We start from the raw sequence: 16,475 nt of genomic DNA, 5'->3' as shown, positions 1-16,475 counted from the left end.
TGGCTGATCATCAGATTCATCTCATAACCACCTTTTAGGTTTTTATGACTTCCATCGATACTAGAAAATTACGCAGTTGAAAACCGTGTAAAATAAACGAATAAAATCACATGTTCCATTTTCATCTGATTTTCACGTCATATCTTAATGCCCTTTGTACTTGTAAGAAAATGTTGCGTACTTAGATGCACTTGAGATAATATTTCTGAAGTGATATTGTCCCGTCATCGACTACGAACTGGCAGTTGGGTCGACATTTTCCCAAACCGCTAGCTGGGATATACGAAGGGCCTGCAGCGTTTATCATGTAAACATCAGAGGCAACATTGGCTTCCATATTTGAAAGTGGGTTCCCGATAGTATTGATCCAATACGATGTTTACTTACAAAGCCCCTGAAACGTAGAGGACCGTCAATGTCGACAACAACTTTACACATTTGAAATACAAACAAGAGAGAAGACGACTCTGAAGGGAAGACGAAGAAAATGATTCTGGAAGTGACGAGAGGAGGAAAGGAAAAATGGTGATGACCATGATGATCAAAATGAAGATCAAGATAATAATGACGATGAACAAGATCGTGACAAAAATGATGATCAAGATGATGATAACCAAGATGATCAAAATGATGATAGTCATGATTATAACGAAAATGATAATAATCAAAGTGGTGGTGACCAAAATGGTGATCAAGATTATGATGACGAAAAAATGATGATCAAGATGATTACCATAATGTTGATCGATAAATGATTATCAAAATTATGACTAAGATGATGATGACCAACAGTAACAAATATAAATGACACTCGGAAGGAAATTAAACACAGAATAAATATGGGAAATGCCTGTTAGTATTCGGTTGAGAAGCTTTTATCATCTAGTCTGCTGTCAAAAAATGTGAAAGTTAGAATTTATAAAACAGTTATATTACCGGTTGTTCTGTATGGTTGTGAAACTTGAACTCTCACTTTGAGAGAGGAACAGAGATTAAGGGTGTTTGAGAATAAGGGCTAAGAGGGATGAAGTTACAGGAGAATGGAGATAGTTACACAACGCAGAACTGCACGCATTGTATTCTTCACCTGACATAATTAGGAACATTAAATCCAGACGTTTGAGATGGGCAGGGCATTTAGCACGTATGGGCGAATCTAGAAATGCATATAGTGTGTTAGGAGACCGGAGGGATAAAGACCTTTGGGAAGGCCGAGACGCAGATGGGAGGATAATAATAAAATGGATTTGAGGGAGATGGGATATGATGATAGAGAATGGATTAACCTTGCACACGATAGGGACCGATGGTTGGCTTATGTGAGGGCGGCAATGAACCTGCGGGTTCCTTACAAGCCATTTTTAAGTAAGCAAGTAATTGTTAACAAAATGGTGATCAAAACTATAACATAAAAAGATTATCAAAAATATGACCAAAATGGTGATGAGCAAGATGATCGAAATAATAATTATAGTGACCTTAATTATGACCAAAATTATCAAGATTATGGTGACCAAAATGATGAACATGGTCAAGATAATGATAATCAACTGATTATGGTGGTCAAGGTGATCAAAATGATGAAGATGATATTCAAAATGATAAAGGTGGTTAAGATAATGATCAATAATAATTATCATCAATAAATTGATTATAGTGATCAAGATGACCAAAATGATGATCAAGATGATCAAAATAATGACCAAGACGATCATCTGAATGATGAAGATGGTATTCAAATGATCATGAAGATGGTCAAGACAATGATCAAAATGACGACAAACATGATGACTAAGTTGATTATAGCGATTGTCAAGATTATGGTAATGTAATAACTAAATATGGAATTTAATGGCAACACCTATTTTGTTTCGTTAAAAGCATTAATACGAAAATTTTTAAATATGTCCACGTTTCATGACAAATCATGACAATAGATAGTTATTGTATAGGCCAGTACCAAAAATAAGTACTTGGTTCGTTAGTGTCTACTTAATCTTTTAATAGGTACATAAAATGCATAAAATCAACTTCTAGAATTTTTACTACAACAAGAATAAGACCACTTTAAACTCTACACTGCACACTCTATCGCATCTGTTTCAGAACTTCTCAAATTGTGACATACTGGTACTGTCGGTTATGTTTATTATACAACTAAGTGGCTAATCTGTTGAACAACAATCCAGGTTTTTCAGTGCGAATCAAGTCATGGATGGGGAAAGTGAAGATCTCCCCGACGAAATTGAAGTGAAAAATGTAAATTTAGCCATGCTCTCCCAATCTCTGTATAAAGCTTTCTTTCTCATCTTACAAAATGATATTGACGGACAAAACACACCTTGACAGTGGAGAATTTAGAGAAGATCATTTTTTTTAATTTGTTATTTAACGACGCTGTATCAACTACGAGGTTATTGGCGTCGATGAGATTGGTGATAGCGAGATGTATATCTGGCGAGATGAGGCCGAGGATTCGCCATAGATTACCTGGCATTCATCTTACGGTTAGGGAAAACCTCGGAAAAAACCCAACCAGGTAATCAGCCCAAGTGGGGAACGAACCCGCGCCCGATCGCAACTTCAGATCGACAGGCAAGCGCCTTAACCGACTGAGCCACGCCGGTGGCTGAGAAGATTGTTATGTATTACAAAGTTAAATTATGAATGAAAATGCTTTTAATTTATTTATTTCGTAACTTATGTTTGTTGGTTTTCATTAAATATTTTAATACTGAACAGTTGATCAATACGTGTGACATTATTTGATAAATTAATCGTATAATCGGAAACATGTTTTAATCCAACTGTTCATTGCTTACGCCGTATCAACTTTTGTTTAACCTGGGCCCACCCTAACCAAATCAAAGGATCTAGAACCTCGTTCAGTGTTGCCAACTCGATTCTTAAAAATCCGCTAAGATACAGTGCAGAAACCGCTAAATTGCTATACTGTCAATGTAAAAATAAGATTATTTTACCGCTGTGAGTGTTAAAAAAAACCGCTAAATCCCTATATGAGCAATACAAATTTCATAAATTTTACCAGCTAAAGTAACACTGAAAAACGCTAGATCTAGCGGGAAAACCGCTGAATTGGCAACACTGGTCTCGTTCTCCTTATATAATTTTTAAGACTAGCGTGCAAAAAGTACCTGTAGGAGTTAATAATACACAAAAGATTAAAATTATATCTCTAACACATATTTAGACATGATAAGGTATGTATAAATCACAGAAATTTTCTCTACGTTCCACTTTTGGGACAGTGGGCACTAATGGGTTAAATTAGAGTATATGTTCCTAAGTAGAAGGAAAAACATGCCTCTTTCATTATTTTAATCATCTTATCACCTTTTTAGTGTCTTAAAATCACAGGTCTAGTGATGACCATCAAGTTGATGATGAAGTTTATGATGATGGTGATGGCGATGATGATGATGATGATGATAATGATGACTACGAATTATATGCCCAAACATTTTCACCCAGGACGCCCTTCAGTAATATCATCTCCCACGATGTGATCTAGAACATACGAGGCGAACCTGTTTCGTCTAGCTAACAATAGAGTGCGCCCTTAATACACTCACGGCATTCATTTGTTTTAATCTCATTTTCATATAAAGAAAGAACCTTTGTGACCCCACACACTCTCATTCGACTGCATAATGGCGTAACGTACAATACAACAAAGAAAGACAGAGAATGGTTTTTGAACATGGCGAACGTATTGCAAAGTTTAAAAGCTTAGGGGCGGGTTACACTACCCCCTGGCAATGAAGTAAAACTACATCCCTCATGTAAAGCGTCTTGAATGTACGCTACCCTCAGCCCATTGTTGTTGGCACCAGCGAATACTCTCTGGTGATATTAATGGGGATCAGGGCCTGTGATAGTAAATTTTATCTCGCGTCCAACTCATCTCTTTGCTTTTTATTTTTCCATCCTTGTCCTTTTCTGGCATCTAAACCTATTCCCTTAGTACAGAAAGAACGAAACAAGATCTTCTGTTTCTTTTCTTTTTATAGCAGCGTATTGCGATAAAAAAAAAGTCACAGAGTAAAATGTATAATATTTTTGGTTGCGTTATGAATTTTTTCTTCTCTCTCTCTCTCTCTCTCTCTCTCTCTGCAAATTTTCAACGTGTTCTCTGCAGAATCAGGTTTCAGTGTAAGGGATCACAATTCATGTCCAGGCACTGTTAATTGCTTAATAACCGAGATGTCATTAGACCCCTGATATGCGATACATGAAATGATGACATAGCCTAATTGCAAAGGAGAGTATGTCACTCCTCTATGCCGGTTCTTCTTTCCATGAAATATGAATCAAATTTATTGATCCTAACTTGGCAATAAACACTGAGAATTCAGCAATACGATTTCCATAGCTTTATTAGTGTTCCTGGGATTATACATAAAAATGTCAAAATTTACATGACTTACTGTTAGATATTGCTGTTTTACATTATAATATGCAGATATGTTTGAAAATTGTAGTCTATTAGTACTGCTGTATTTACGTAAATGTCGCTTGTTAGAGCACGATGCTCAACTTTTTAAACACCCTTGACTACCAATAATAAGTAGGTCCTAATCAACGTCTATGTTTTCTAATGAAGATGTTATGTTTATGTATGGTTACCATATTCGCGATACAACAGTAGCCGAATTACATCTGCTGCATTTTCAAAATCCTGGCGTCCTACATACGAGTATATAAGGTGGTATGTTGCTGTATTGAAGTAACGCTTCCCTATATATGGCAGGCACAGTTTCCACATCGGTGGATTGGTCGAGGAAGTTCAGTGATATGGCCATCAAGATCACCAGATCTGTCTCCATTAAATTGCATCCTTTGAGTCATATGAAAACAGTAGTATAGGCTTACGATTTTCAATCAAATGTAATTAACTGAAAAGACAACGACGTGATAGGACTGACTGAAGTGATATGACTGACTGAAGTGACAGAACTAACTGAACTCATAACACTGAAGTGATACGACTGGCTGAACTAATAGAACTGACTTATGTGACAGGACTGACTGAAGTGATAGGACTGACTGTAATCATAGAACTGACTGAACTGAAAAGTCTGACTGAAGTGATATGACTGACTGAAGTGATAGGACTGCCCGAAATCATAGAACTGAACAGATAGTACTGACTGAACTCATAGGACTGAAGTGACATGATTGGATGCACTGATAGGGCTGACTGAATTGATATGCCTGGCTGAAGTAATATGACTAACTGAAGTGATAGGATTAACTGAAGTGATAGGACTATCTGAAGCGATAGGACTGGTTGAAGTGATATGACTAGCTGAACTGAAAAGACTGGACTAACTGAACAGATAGAACTGAACTCATAGGACTGAAGTGATATGACTGGCTGTACTGATATGACTGACTGAAGTGACATGACTGACTGAAGTGACATGACTGACTGAAGTGATAGGACTGACTGAAGTGACATGACTGACTGAGTGATAGGACTGACTGAAGTGATAGGACTGACTGAAGTGATAGGACTGACTGAAGTGATAGGACTGACTGAAGTGATAGAGCTGACTGAAGTGATATGGCTGACTGAAATGATAGGGCTGACTGAAGGATAGGGCTGACTGAAGTGATAGAGCTGACTGAAGTGATAGAGCTGACTGAAGTGATAGGGCTGACTGAAGTGATAGGGCTGACTGAAGGATAGGGCTGACTGAAGTGATAGAGCTGACTGAAGTGATAGAGCTGACTGAAGTGATAGAGCTGACTGAAGTGACAGGTCTGACTGAAGTGACATGACTGACTGAAGTGATAGGACTGACTGAAGTGATAGAGCTGACTGAAGTGATAGGGCTGACTGAAGTGATAGGGCTGACTGAAGTGATAGGACTGACTGAAGTGATAGGGCTGACTGAAGTGATAGGGCTGACTGAAGTGATAGGGCTGACTGATGGATAGGGCTGACTGAAGTGATAGGACTGACTGAAGTGATAGGACTGACTGAAATGATAGAGCTGACTGAAGTGATAGAGCTGACTGAAGTGATAGAGCTGACTGAAGTGATAGAACTGACTGAAGTGATAGGGCTGACTAAAGTGATAGGGCTGACGGAAGGATAGGGCTGACTGAAGTGATAGGGCTGACTGAAGTGATAGGGCTGACTGAAGTGATAGGGCTGACTGAAGTATAGGGCTGACGAAGTGGTAGGGCTGACTGAAGTGATAGGGCTGACTGAGATTATAGGGCTGATTGAAGTGATAGGACTGACTGAACTGATAAGTGATAGGACTGGCTGAAGTGATAGAACTGTCAAGTGATAGGACTGACAGAAGTGATAAGTGATAGTATTGACTGAAGTGATAGGACTGGCTGAAGAGATAGAACTGACAAGTGACATGACTGACTGAAGTGATAGGATTGACTGAAATAACAGGGCTGACTGTAGTGATAATAGGACTGACTGAACTGAGGATTGACAAAAGACTGCTGACCGGACTGAGTGAAATAACCGCTTGAACGGTACAGTCTTCTTGAACTGTGTAACTTATCGATTGAATGCGGCTGAGTTACAATTAGCCAACACAAATTAGTCCGGTAGGCAGTGCGTTATGTTTTGCTCGTTTCAACGACTGTTTTTATCTGCGGTGCCTGATTACTTCCTGCAAACCGCTTCCGTAGTTGGCTCTAGCAATGAATACGCTTTTTATATTCCAGGATTTTCAGCAAACCAGTGAAGAGTTCTGCAAATTAAATTACCTCGTGTATTTCAAATTAATGCAATATTTTACAATTAAATTATAAAACTAGCTAATAATTTCCTGTCCATGTATCGACACAGTACATTAGCAGAAAGTTCAGCACTGGGGGTTTCCATGACGTATCTGGTAGTTCGCCGACTCTACAGCCCTAAAGACATTTTGTATAGTCATTAGGGGAAAATTTATGTGTTTGTGTTTTACCTCTGCCCTCAAGTTAACTTTTACTCTGACCTTTGAAGTCATATAAATGTTCCTATATGACATTTTGTGAAGAGTAGTGAACTTTTGAAATATAAATTCGCTTCCTGGGAATTTCTTTTGTTAATGGTTACAACAGATGAAATCCCATTTTCTTACATTCCCAGATGATTGAATCGATAGTAGATTCCAAACTTTGCATATTTCTACATACGGTAATAATAATAATAATAATAATTATTATTATTATTATTATTATTATTTATTTATTTATTCTGGTGGAGTTAAAACCTTAGACTTTCTTTCCCAGACTGTCAGGAATAAACTTTAATAAATAGTACAATAAAATATTTTATAAATCTCACTAACATCTTCAATCCAACCTCTAATAATATTTATGCTCGACCATGCCGAAATCTAGTAATTATACACCTGGTAGTAGCCCTTTAATGCACCTCATTAAAGTACACCTATTCATTATAATTCAGTTGTTCAGCCAATGATAAATCACCATTGTACCATTATAAAATCGCAAGTATCGATTATTCTCGGATATGCAATCGAAAAACAATTAGCGAAACGTCACGAAGGCTGGAAATCCAATACTGTCGCAGAAGGTTATGTTCTGTTACTATAATAATTAGCGTTAATTGTAAATAATATTCAAATAAATTCAATTTGTCATCTCGTCTTTCAATTCTAAATCAATTTCCAGGTTATATCAATATTAATGTTCATGTTATTCTCTAGAATATATCAAGATCAATGACATTCGTCCCTCGGAAAAAATCAATACTTTCGCGTCTGCGCACATCTCACAATTTAGAAGGTCAGTTCCGCACTTCACTTAGATAACCATAACATGAATACTTATGAATAATTTCAAGTTAGAAATATGGTCGAGCATAAAAAGTCGTATGAAACTTGCCTACAATGGTAATTAAGAAGCTCGTATGAAAATTATGACACTCGCTTGCGCTCGTTTCATAAACATACAGACTCGCTTCTTAATTACTATCATTACAGACTCGTTGCATAATGTACTATTATCTAGCATAGTGTTTCCATAAATTTACATAGTTTTTTTTCAGTCGTTATCTATGTAGGTTAGGTGTGCACTGCGTGGTAGTGTATATAAGGAAAGTTCTGCATATAATAAGCTAGGCCTATACATTTCAAACTGCCTAGAAAATAAAAAAAAAATTATAGAGATCTGGTTCATTATTAAGTTATCAATCATCATCCCAAACTTCGAAGTCAATTTTCTCCACTTTCATTTTCTGTAAATTTTGCACTGCTAAAAATTATACTCTTCCTATATATTTTGTACTACATGCATGATTTTCTTTTTATGGAGGTTTTTGAATGTGTTCTCAACAAAACTTACTATCAGGATTATACCTTCATGCTTGAGTTGATTTTTTTCTGTTTTTACACTTTTGTAATAGGTTATTTTACGAGCTGTAGCCTATCATCATATTAGGTTATTTGGCGTGTGAATAAGATGGTGATAATACCGGTGAAATGAGTCCGGGGTCCAGCACCGATAGTTACCCAGCATTCGCTCATATTGGGTTGAGAGAAAACCCCGTAAGAAACCTCAACCAGGTAACTTGCCCCGACCGAGATTCGAACCTGGGCCACCTGGTTTCGCGTTCAGACGCGCTAACCGTTACTCCACAGGTGTGGACGTTTACATTTTAGTGCATAAAATATTTTTAATGACTTTTTTTAGTAAAATAAAAAGAAAAATTGAATAGCAAGTTTTGTTTCTGAGGGTCTGACAAGTATGTAGACAAAATTTCAGGCCAAAATATTTGAATTTGTGGGAGGAGTAGGGAGTTTTGTAAAGCTAAATTTACTCAATTTAAAATTACAAAATTGTTACTAATTCATAAATGTCTGCACCAAATGAGGTGAAACTTTGTACAGATACTATTTATATGCAGCAGGACTACTGTACAAAAGTTCATAAATATACTTAGAATAGTTCAAAAACTGAAATTTCACGTCAGTCTAACCTTAAAGTCAGTTTCAGAAATTGTAATCTTGCATCTGTTATATGAATGCAACGGTAAAAGATAAAGGTTATGTTGGAAAGAACTTAGCAAGAAACTCATTTCAGGTTGGATGTTTATGTCACTAATGGGTGACATGTAGAAATTCATTAATAAGCAAGAATTAAATTTGTTGGATTGTTCTTGTATTTTGTGCAGCTTCACTACTTCATGCTTTATGCCATGTTGAATTGTAAAAGGTTTAAACAAAACACGGTGCACAAGTACTTGGTTAAGAATTAAAATTTCAACGCAAAAAGTTATTAATTATCCTAAGTATTTAATGAAATCATAGAGTAGTACGTAATCACTGGAGGATAAAACAAAACCACAAAATGTTGCGATTTTAATCCCCTGAACCTAAACAGCGAAAAGAGCCCCATAATATACTAAAACCTGGATTCTGCGTAACAGAAGGGAATGATTCAAATTACGTATTTCTGAGAACTACATATAATTAAAATTTGAATATGAGATAATTTTCGAACAACTACAAATCAATTTAACAACATGGACAGCAGGGAGCAGTTAAGGATTATTTCAACTTGTTCAAATGTGTTTTAATCAACAGAAAGTTACTAGAGTTTTACAGGCATACATTTACTATGAAATATTTTATTTAATCATGAACTTAAGACTTTACGTGACCCAAATTACGTTATTAATTCCATATTGAGATTTCACATGTTTATTATAAAGCTCTCGCTTATTCCATTTTTGTTTTATCGGGATTTTCCTCAACTTATTTTATAAAACTGTCTTCTAGCAAGTAGCTCTACAATTAACTGTTACACATGGTTGCTAGGCAGATATTGAGGGACCTGAAAATGTTTTCAAATGATTAGAACATGTTTCTACAAAGCCTAATAATTTATTACACATTATTATTATTATTCAATTTTTTTATACACGAATTTCTTATGACAGTCATGTCAAATGGTGCCCATAGGCGCAATCGCGCGCTTTAGAGCTCAGGAGAGCCTGAGAGCTCTACAGCGGAAAGGAAAGAGACAGACGAAAGAGGTGGTATAAGTTATGCCGCTTGGTCGAGCCATATTCAGGGATGGCCAGCACTGATTGAATGCATAAAGGTAAGAGAACTTATTAAAACTGTATCAATGTTAATTTTTAGATTTGTCTAAGAAATGTAAGTGCATTATAAAAATGTACGTTTTAATTTTAATGCTCATTTTTCATAAGTTTGAGTTTTTTATTCAAAAGGAACATTTTCTCAACTTTGTTTTATAGAAAAGTGAAATTTTCAGATATAGGCCTAGGCCTATTTATTTAGTAGCCTTACAGAATGTTTTCGTAAATCTAATATACCGTAAATACGTGTTACTGAAGATAGTGTATTGAAAATTTTGAAAATATTCGCATGGAAATCGTTTGTAAGGAAATGAATTAACAAAGCAACTACTGTTAACTCATAAACAAAAGATATGTGCCCATGTGTTGTAAAAATGTCAGGTCTATAGCTTCAGCACATTTAAGGAAAATAATTTAATATTCTGGTGATTAGAAGTTGCTTACAAATATCACCTAAAAGCATAATGCGATAAGAGTTTTGTTATGTAATATTAGTTACACTTAAAACAGATACAGTACCTAGGTAACTTTGCTTTGTACTGTAATATTGTTTTGATTAGTTTGTTGATTACTTTTATAAGGCTAAAGATACCATCAATATAAATTCCAACTTATCATGTCATACTCAATCTCTTTTTTTGGGGTATCACTTTCTTTATGAATGATGTGTTTCATCCATTTAGTACGGTATAGTTGTACTACTATTGAATTTATGTGAATATTCCTTCTTAACTCTTTATTATGTTATTAACATTTAAAACACAAGTGCAATATTAAGAAATCAGTGTTAGTACTTTTGTTTTACAGACAATATAGATAATATTAAACAGAAAGAAGCCATATAAAAATAACGACATAAAATTTCACGTTCCGCCTGAAGTTTGTGCACCACTGTTTTCTTAATCCAACAGGCTGCTTATTCATATACACAACCCTTCCTCTTTCCATACTTAGCGCTTGCTGCCAGCACACGACGTCAAGGTCAGAAAAATGCGCTTGCTTTGACATCACTGTCTTATGCCAATGTTAATTCCCTATGTACTATAGCCTGAATACATATGGGCTATTCCATCTCAAATCGACCGAAATATAGAGAAAATAGACCTTGCAATTTTTAAATAAAATGAAACTTTTTTCTGTCCATTGACAACTGTAATACAATGCTTTGTGCAAAGTTTGAGGCATCAGAACTTCATAGTGTTTAAATTAAAAATATTTAAATTTATCGTATTTTGATAAAATTAGCAACTTTAAACTGTTGTGGTTTCGAAACCCTTTCACCCAATGATCAAAATCATGGTTTAGTTTGATGCTGAGAAAATAAAGTTTATATTGACATGTAAACAGTTTTTCTTACTTTTTATGAAAATGGAGAAATTTAGATTTTTCTTAATTAAGACACCTTTGCCCACGAAAAAATATTATTAAAATATATAGTTAGATTCTGTATTGAAAATATCAAATAAAGAAAATAAATAGTACGCGCGTGAACTAACCAGCTGACTGTGAGGCGGGAGCTAGCCGAGGCAAGCAAGGCCAGAAGACAAATACGTGATGTTTCGTCTACTAGCGCATAGCTGGGCTAGCTTTATCACAAGTTTTCATAAACACAGGAGTAAAATGACGCCCAACGCTCGCTTATCTTCATCTCTCGGTCAGTGCGTGCGGTACTGCGCCGTTCAAGTCTAGGCGTGTTAAATTAATTTATTTAATACCCTCGAAACTTATTGCCGAGCCACTAAGAAAACAATGCCGAATCCCTGTTAATAATGCAAGGTTTTTTCTCAATATGTTTTTACATTTTTACAAATGGGCAAAAAGCCTGAAAGTAAGTAAAATCAGATTATCTGTCTCTCTGTATACAATAAAAATAAGTATTACTTCTTAAAACAACCTACCAAAGTCAGCTTCGAAATGAGCTCCCGTACAATGTTCTGGAGTAAATGGTTCCAGAGTTGTGAGCGCTGAAAGAGGCTTGTTTTTATAAAATACGCTAAAATTGTCGCTCAATAGTACGAAAACCGTTTGACTTTCGATAGTATATTTTTGAAAATGCACTCTCCTCAGCACCTTGTATAAATAAGGAAAAAATTAGAGGTTTTGTACTGATCGATTTCATATGGAATAGCCCATATGGTATATTAAATTGGCATGTGTTTTAAGATTGGGTAAAGGTTTATTCAATAAATTGCAACTCATACCCAAATTACCCCCGATACATCCTATAATTAAGTTTCAAAACATTTCGCGTATTTCGTTAATACCAAAAAAAATCACATCCTTAAATGAAATGTAATTTTGCCAGAATCTGTGCATTATTACGTACAAACCAGAGCCATACGTACGCATAACCCAGGTGCTCCTGCATCGTCTATGCGTAATCTTGGCTCCCATTCCTACATCGCCGTAATTAGAAACGTCAATACGACCCCTCGAAATTAATATTGCGAGATTCGAGATATTTACAGGCTTAGCTTGTCGATGTAAAATCAATCAAGGTGCAATTTCCCAGCGCTGCCAACTCAATTTGCGGGGCTCGGTAAGAGACAAGCTGTTTGGCTATAACATCTTTATAATTCGATAAGCCTTAACCCTATTCCACGGTCAAACAGTTACATACCTGGAGGCGAGTCCGTACACAGCCAGAGACCACACGCACACAGTGCCGGTTAATCTGGATCCAATTCGGGTAATTAATTGGAGGGGCTTCCAAACTGAGTTGCATGGAAATCTACGATCCCCGAGGACTTCCCAGAAGCACATTTCTCAAAATAGCAAATTCGAATTCCATTCCAGGAATGCCCAATATGCCACACTGTATGGCTAATGAGTATCAAAATCCTTCATACTGTTAATGTAGGCACCAGAAATTAGTGTACAGTATACAGGGTGTCTCAAAAGTGACGATCAAAAACTTAGAGTTGAGAAGTAAAAACGACGAGAAGCAAAAAAGTTTCAGTAAACATGGATCCGAAAATTAATCCTTTAAGAGATAACGCAACTGTTTTGCTGATTGGAGCCGCCAGTGCACCGAGCGAATGAATAAGATAAACCGGTAATATTCATGCTTCATACATTAGAATTTATAAAACGGTTATATTACCTTCTCTTCTCTATGACTGTGAAACTTGCACCCTCACTTTGAGAGAGAAAAGAGACTAAGGGTGTTCGAGAATAAAGTGCTTATGAAAATATTTGGGGCTAAAATGGATGAAAGGAGAAAATTACACAACGTAGAAATGATCGCATTGTATTCTTCACCTTACATCAGCCGTGGCGAGAACGTGACTCGCGAGACATTGTGGCTCGCAGTGATAGCTGTGCATTTCGTTTGCTTCTAACCTCCGCCAACCCCCACCCTCTCACTCACTGGAGTCAAACTCCGTTCCATTTGTATTTGTCTCTGGCCTGCGAGTGGCATATGTCTCTCTCGAAACCATGTACGAAAGTTCCAAGTAGGATGGGAGGACGCATTTTTCTGCTGTCAATATGATGAGAATATTAAATGTATGATTTGTTCACAAGTATTACGACGAAAACGGTTGTATAACATAAAAAGGCATTATACTAGATTTACTGACGAAACATTCAAAAGTTAAGTGTTATTGTTGTTATCATCACCATCATCATAATCATCATCTCTGTACGTCGACCCTTTTTCAGCAGATGTACGAATAATGCGGTTAGATCTTCAATTTGAATTCACTGATTTACTATGTGATGTTAAATGAAAGCTAGATGTAAGGACTTCACAAACGTTGAACTTTCAAATCTTTGCCAAAAAATAAATATCCGAAGCTTCGTTCTTTTGCTTGCTCTGTTGAAGGCATGTTCGCTACAACTTACGTTTGTGAAAAATTATTTTCAAGAATTAAAATAGTAAAAACCAAATTTAGATCACGACTGACAGACAAATACCTTCGTGATCAACTACGACTGGCAGTAATTCCTGATTTTGAAACTGTGTCGCAGAGACATTCTGAAGACAGTTAATTTTAGGTTGTGATAGGCCTATCGTTCATTTATTGTTCATTTCTTCCTTCGTTTCACGTACTAAACATTAGTATGTAGCTTTGTACTGTATAAAATTATATTTGAGTGCTAGACGTAAAGAAAATGAAAATCCGTTAATAAGTCAGACAGCTGCTTCATTTCCCCTTCGGGTGTCCGCCTCCCTCCATAGGTGCTATGCACGTTGCAGCTTACACAGTGGCTCGGCGCACGATTACATTTTCGCCACCGCTGCCTTACATAATTAGGAATATTAAATCCAGACATTTGAGATGGGCAGGGCATGTAGCACGTATAGGTGAACAGAAATGCATACAGAGTGTTATTTGGGAGAGCAGAGGAAAAAAAGACCTTTACGGAGACCTAGACGTAGATGGGAGGATAATATAAAAATGGATTTGAGGGAGGTGGGATATGATGGTAGGGACTGGATTAATCTTGCACAGGATAGTGACCGATGGCGGGCTTATGTGAGGGCGGCAATGAACCTTCGAGTTCCTTAAAAGCCTTTGTAAGTAAGTTGTAAGTAATCAACTCAGCAAGGTGTGTTTTATGATGGTGAAAATTTTGTTCGTGTATCTGCTTTAGCTCAGGAGAAAATTCAATTGTATTGTGGGTCCCTATCACCACGGCATGGCGCGTCCTCAGGTTGCGGATAGAGGAGACGGCCTCCAGATATGGAGGGTAGCTGCGAATATATTGAATAAGCAGTCGCGTACAGCCGATCAGGGGTGGTTCTCCAGCTTGGGGGTTGGGCGAAGGGCTAACAACACATCACCATAAAAACAGCTTGTTACGAAACCTTCAAATAAGCCTCGGAATGACGTTTGAGATGGACAGGGCATGTAGCACATATAGGCGAATCCAGAAATGCATATAGAGTGCTAGTTGGGAGGCCTCAGGGAAAAAGACCTTTGCGGAGGCCGAGACGTAGATGGGAGGATAATATTAAAATGGATTTGAGGGAGGTGGGATATGATGATAGAGACTGGATTAATCTTGCTCAGGATAGGGACCGATGGCGGGCTTATGTGAGGGCGGCATTGAACCTCCGGGTTCCTTAAAAGCCAGTAAGTAAGTATAGAGTGTTAGTTGGGAGGCCGGTGGGAATAAGACCTTTCGGGAGGCCGAGACGTAGATGGGAGGATAATGTTAAAATAGATTTGAGGGAGGTGAGATACGATGATAGAGACTGGATTAATCTTGCTCAGGATAGGGACCGATGGCGAGCTTATGTGAGGGCGGCAATGAACCTCCGGGTTCCTTAAAAGCCAGTAAGTAATAAGTAAAATAAAGCATACGAACCAGCTGGACAAGTCTTGCACGTGTCCTTGATGTTCTTTGAGCTATGATGGTCCTGAACCATTCATTCTATAATAGTACATTATGCAACGAGCAAGCGAGTTTCATAATTTTCATACGAGCTTCTTAATTACCATTATATGCGAGTTTCATACGACTTTTTATGCTCGACCATATTTCTAACTTGAAATTATTCAGATGTATACATTTTATATGTATCTGACAAGATCGGAAGTGACCTTCTTCTAGGTCGTGAATTGTGAGATGTGCGCAGACGCGAAAGTATTGATTTTTTCCGAGGAACAATAATGTCATTGACCTTGTGTAATCCCGTTAAACCTGGTATAACCTTGATTATTGAATTCGACATTGAAAAACGAGATGACAAATTGAATTTTGTTTGAATATTATCTACAATTAACGCTAATTATTATAGTAACAGAACATAACCTTCTGCGACAGTATTGGATTTCCAGCCTCAGTGACTTTTCGCTAATTCTCTTTAGATTGCATATCAGAGAATAATCGATACTTGCGGTTTTATAACGGTACAAAGATGACTTGTCATTGGCTGAACACCTGTACTTTAATAAGTAGATGTACTTTAATGACATGCATTAAAGGACTGCTACCAGGTGTATAATTACTACATTTTGGCATGGTCGAGCATAAACTTCATTAAACAGACGGGTTAACAGTGAATTACAAGTTCTGCAAAATATCCTTGACCCAGTTTCTGGGAGAGGTTGATGAAGTGATTTTAAATACTAAAAAAACATTGCACATAGTATCCGGATGTGTGAAATCTTTAAAGTGAGTATCCATTACGGACAAAGACCCCATTTGCAGACGTGTGTGGGTGCAACGGGTGAAAGAGGTGGTCTTGCAAATCTATCTGATAACTCCTGGCGCCGCCAAGACGTTGGCTGTCTTCACCCAAACGAGAAGCATCTGCAATCTGTTTTCCACGGTTTATTAAGTCCCGTAATCTGATAGCGCGACTTCAGTCACAAAAAAGCACGACGTGTGCCCAAAAAAAGACAAGCATTGTGCT

This window comes from Periplaneta americana, chromosome 5 (genome assembly GCF_040183065.1).
Source record: "Periplaneta americana isolate PAMFEO1 chromosome 5, P.americana_PAMFEO1_priV1, whole genome shotgun sequence".
In the NCBI taxonomy this organism is placed as follows: Eukaryota; Metazoa; Arthropoda; class Insecta; order Blattodea; family Blattidae; genus Periplaneta; species Periplaneta americana.
This window is presented reverse-complemented; position numbering follows the sequence as displayed.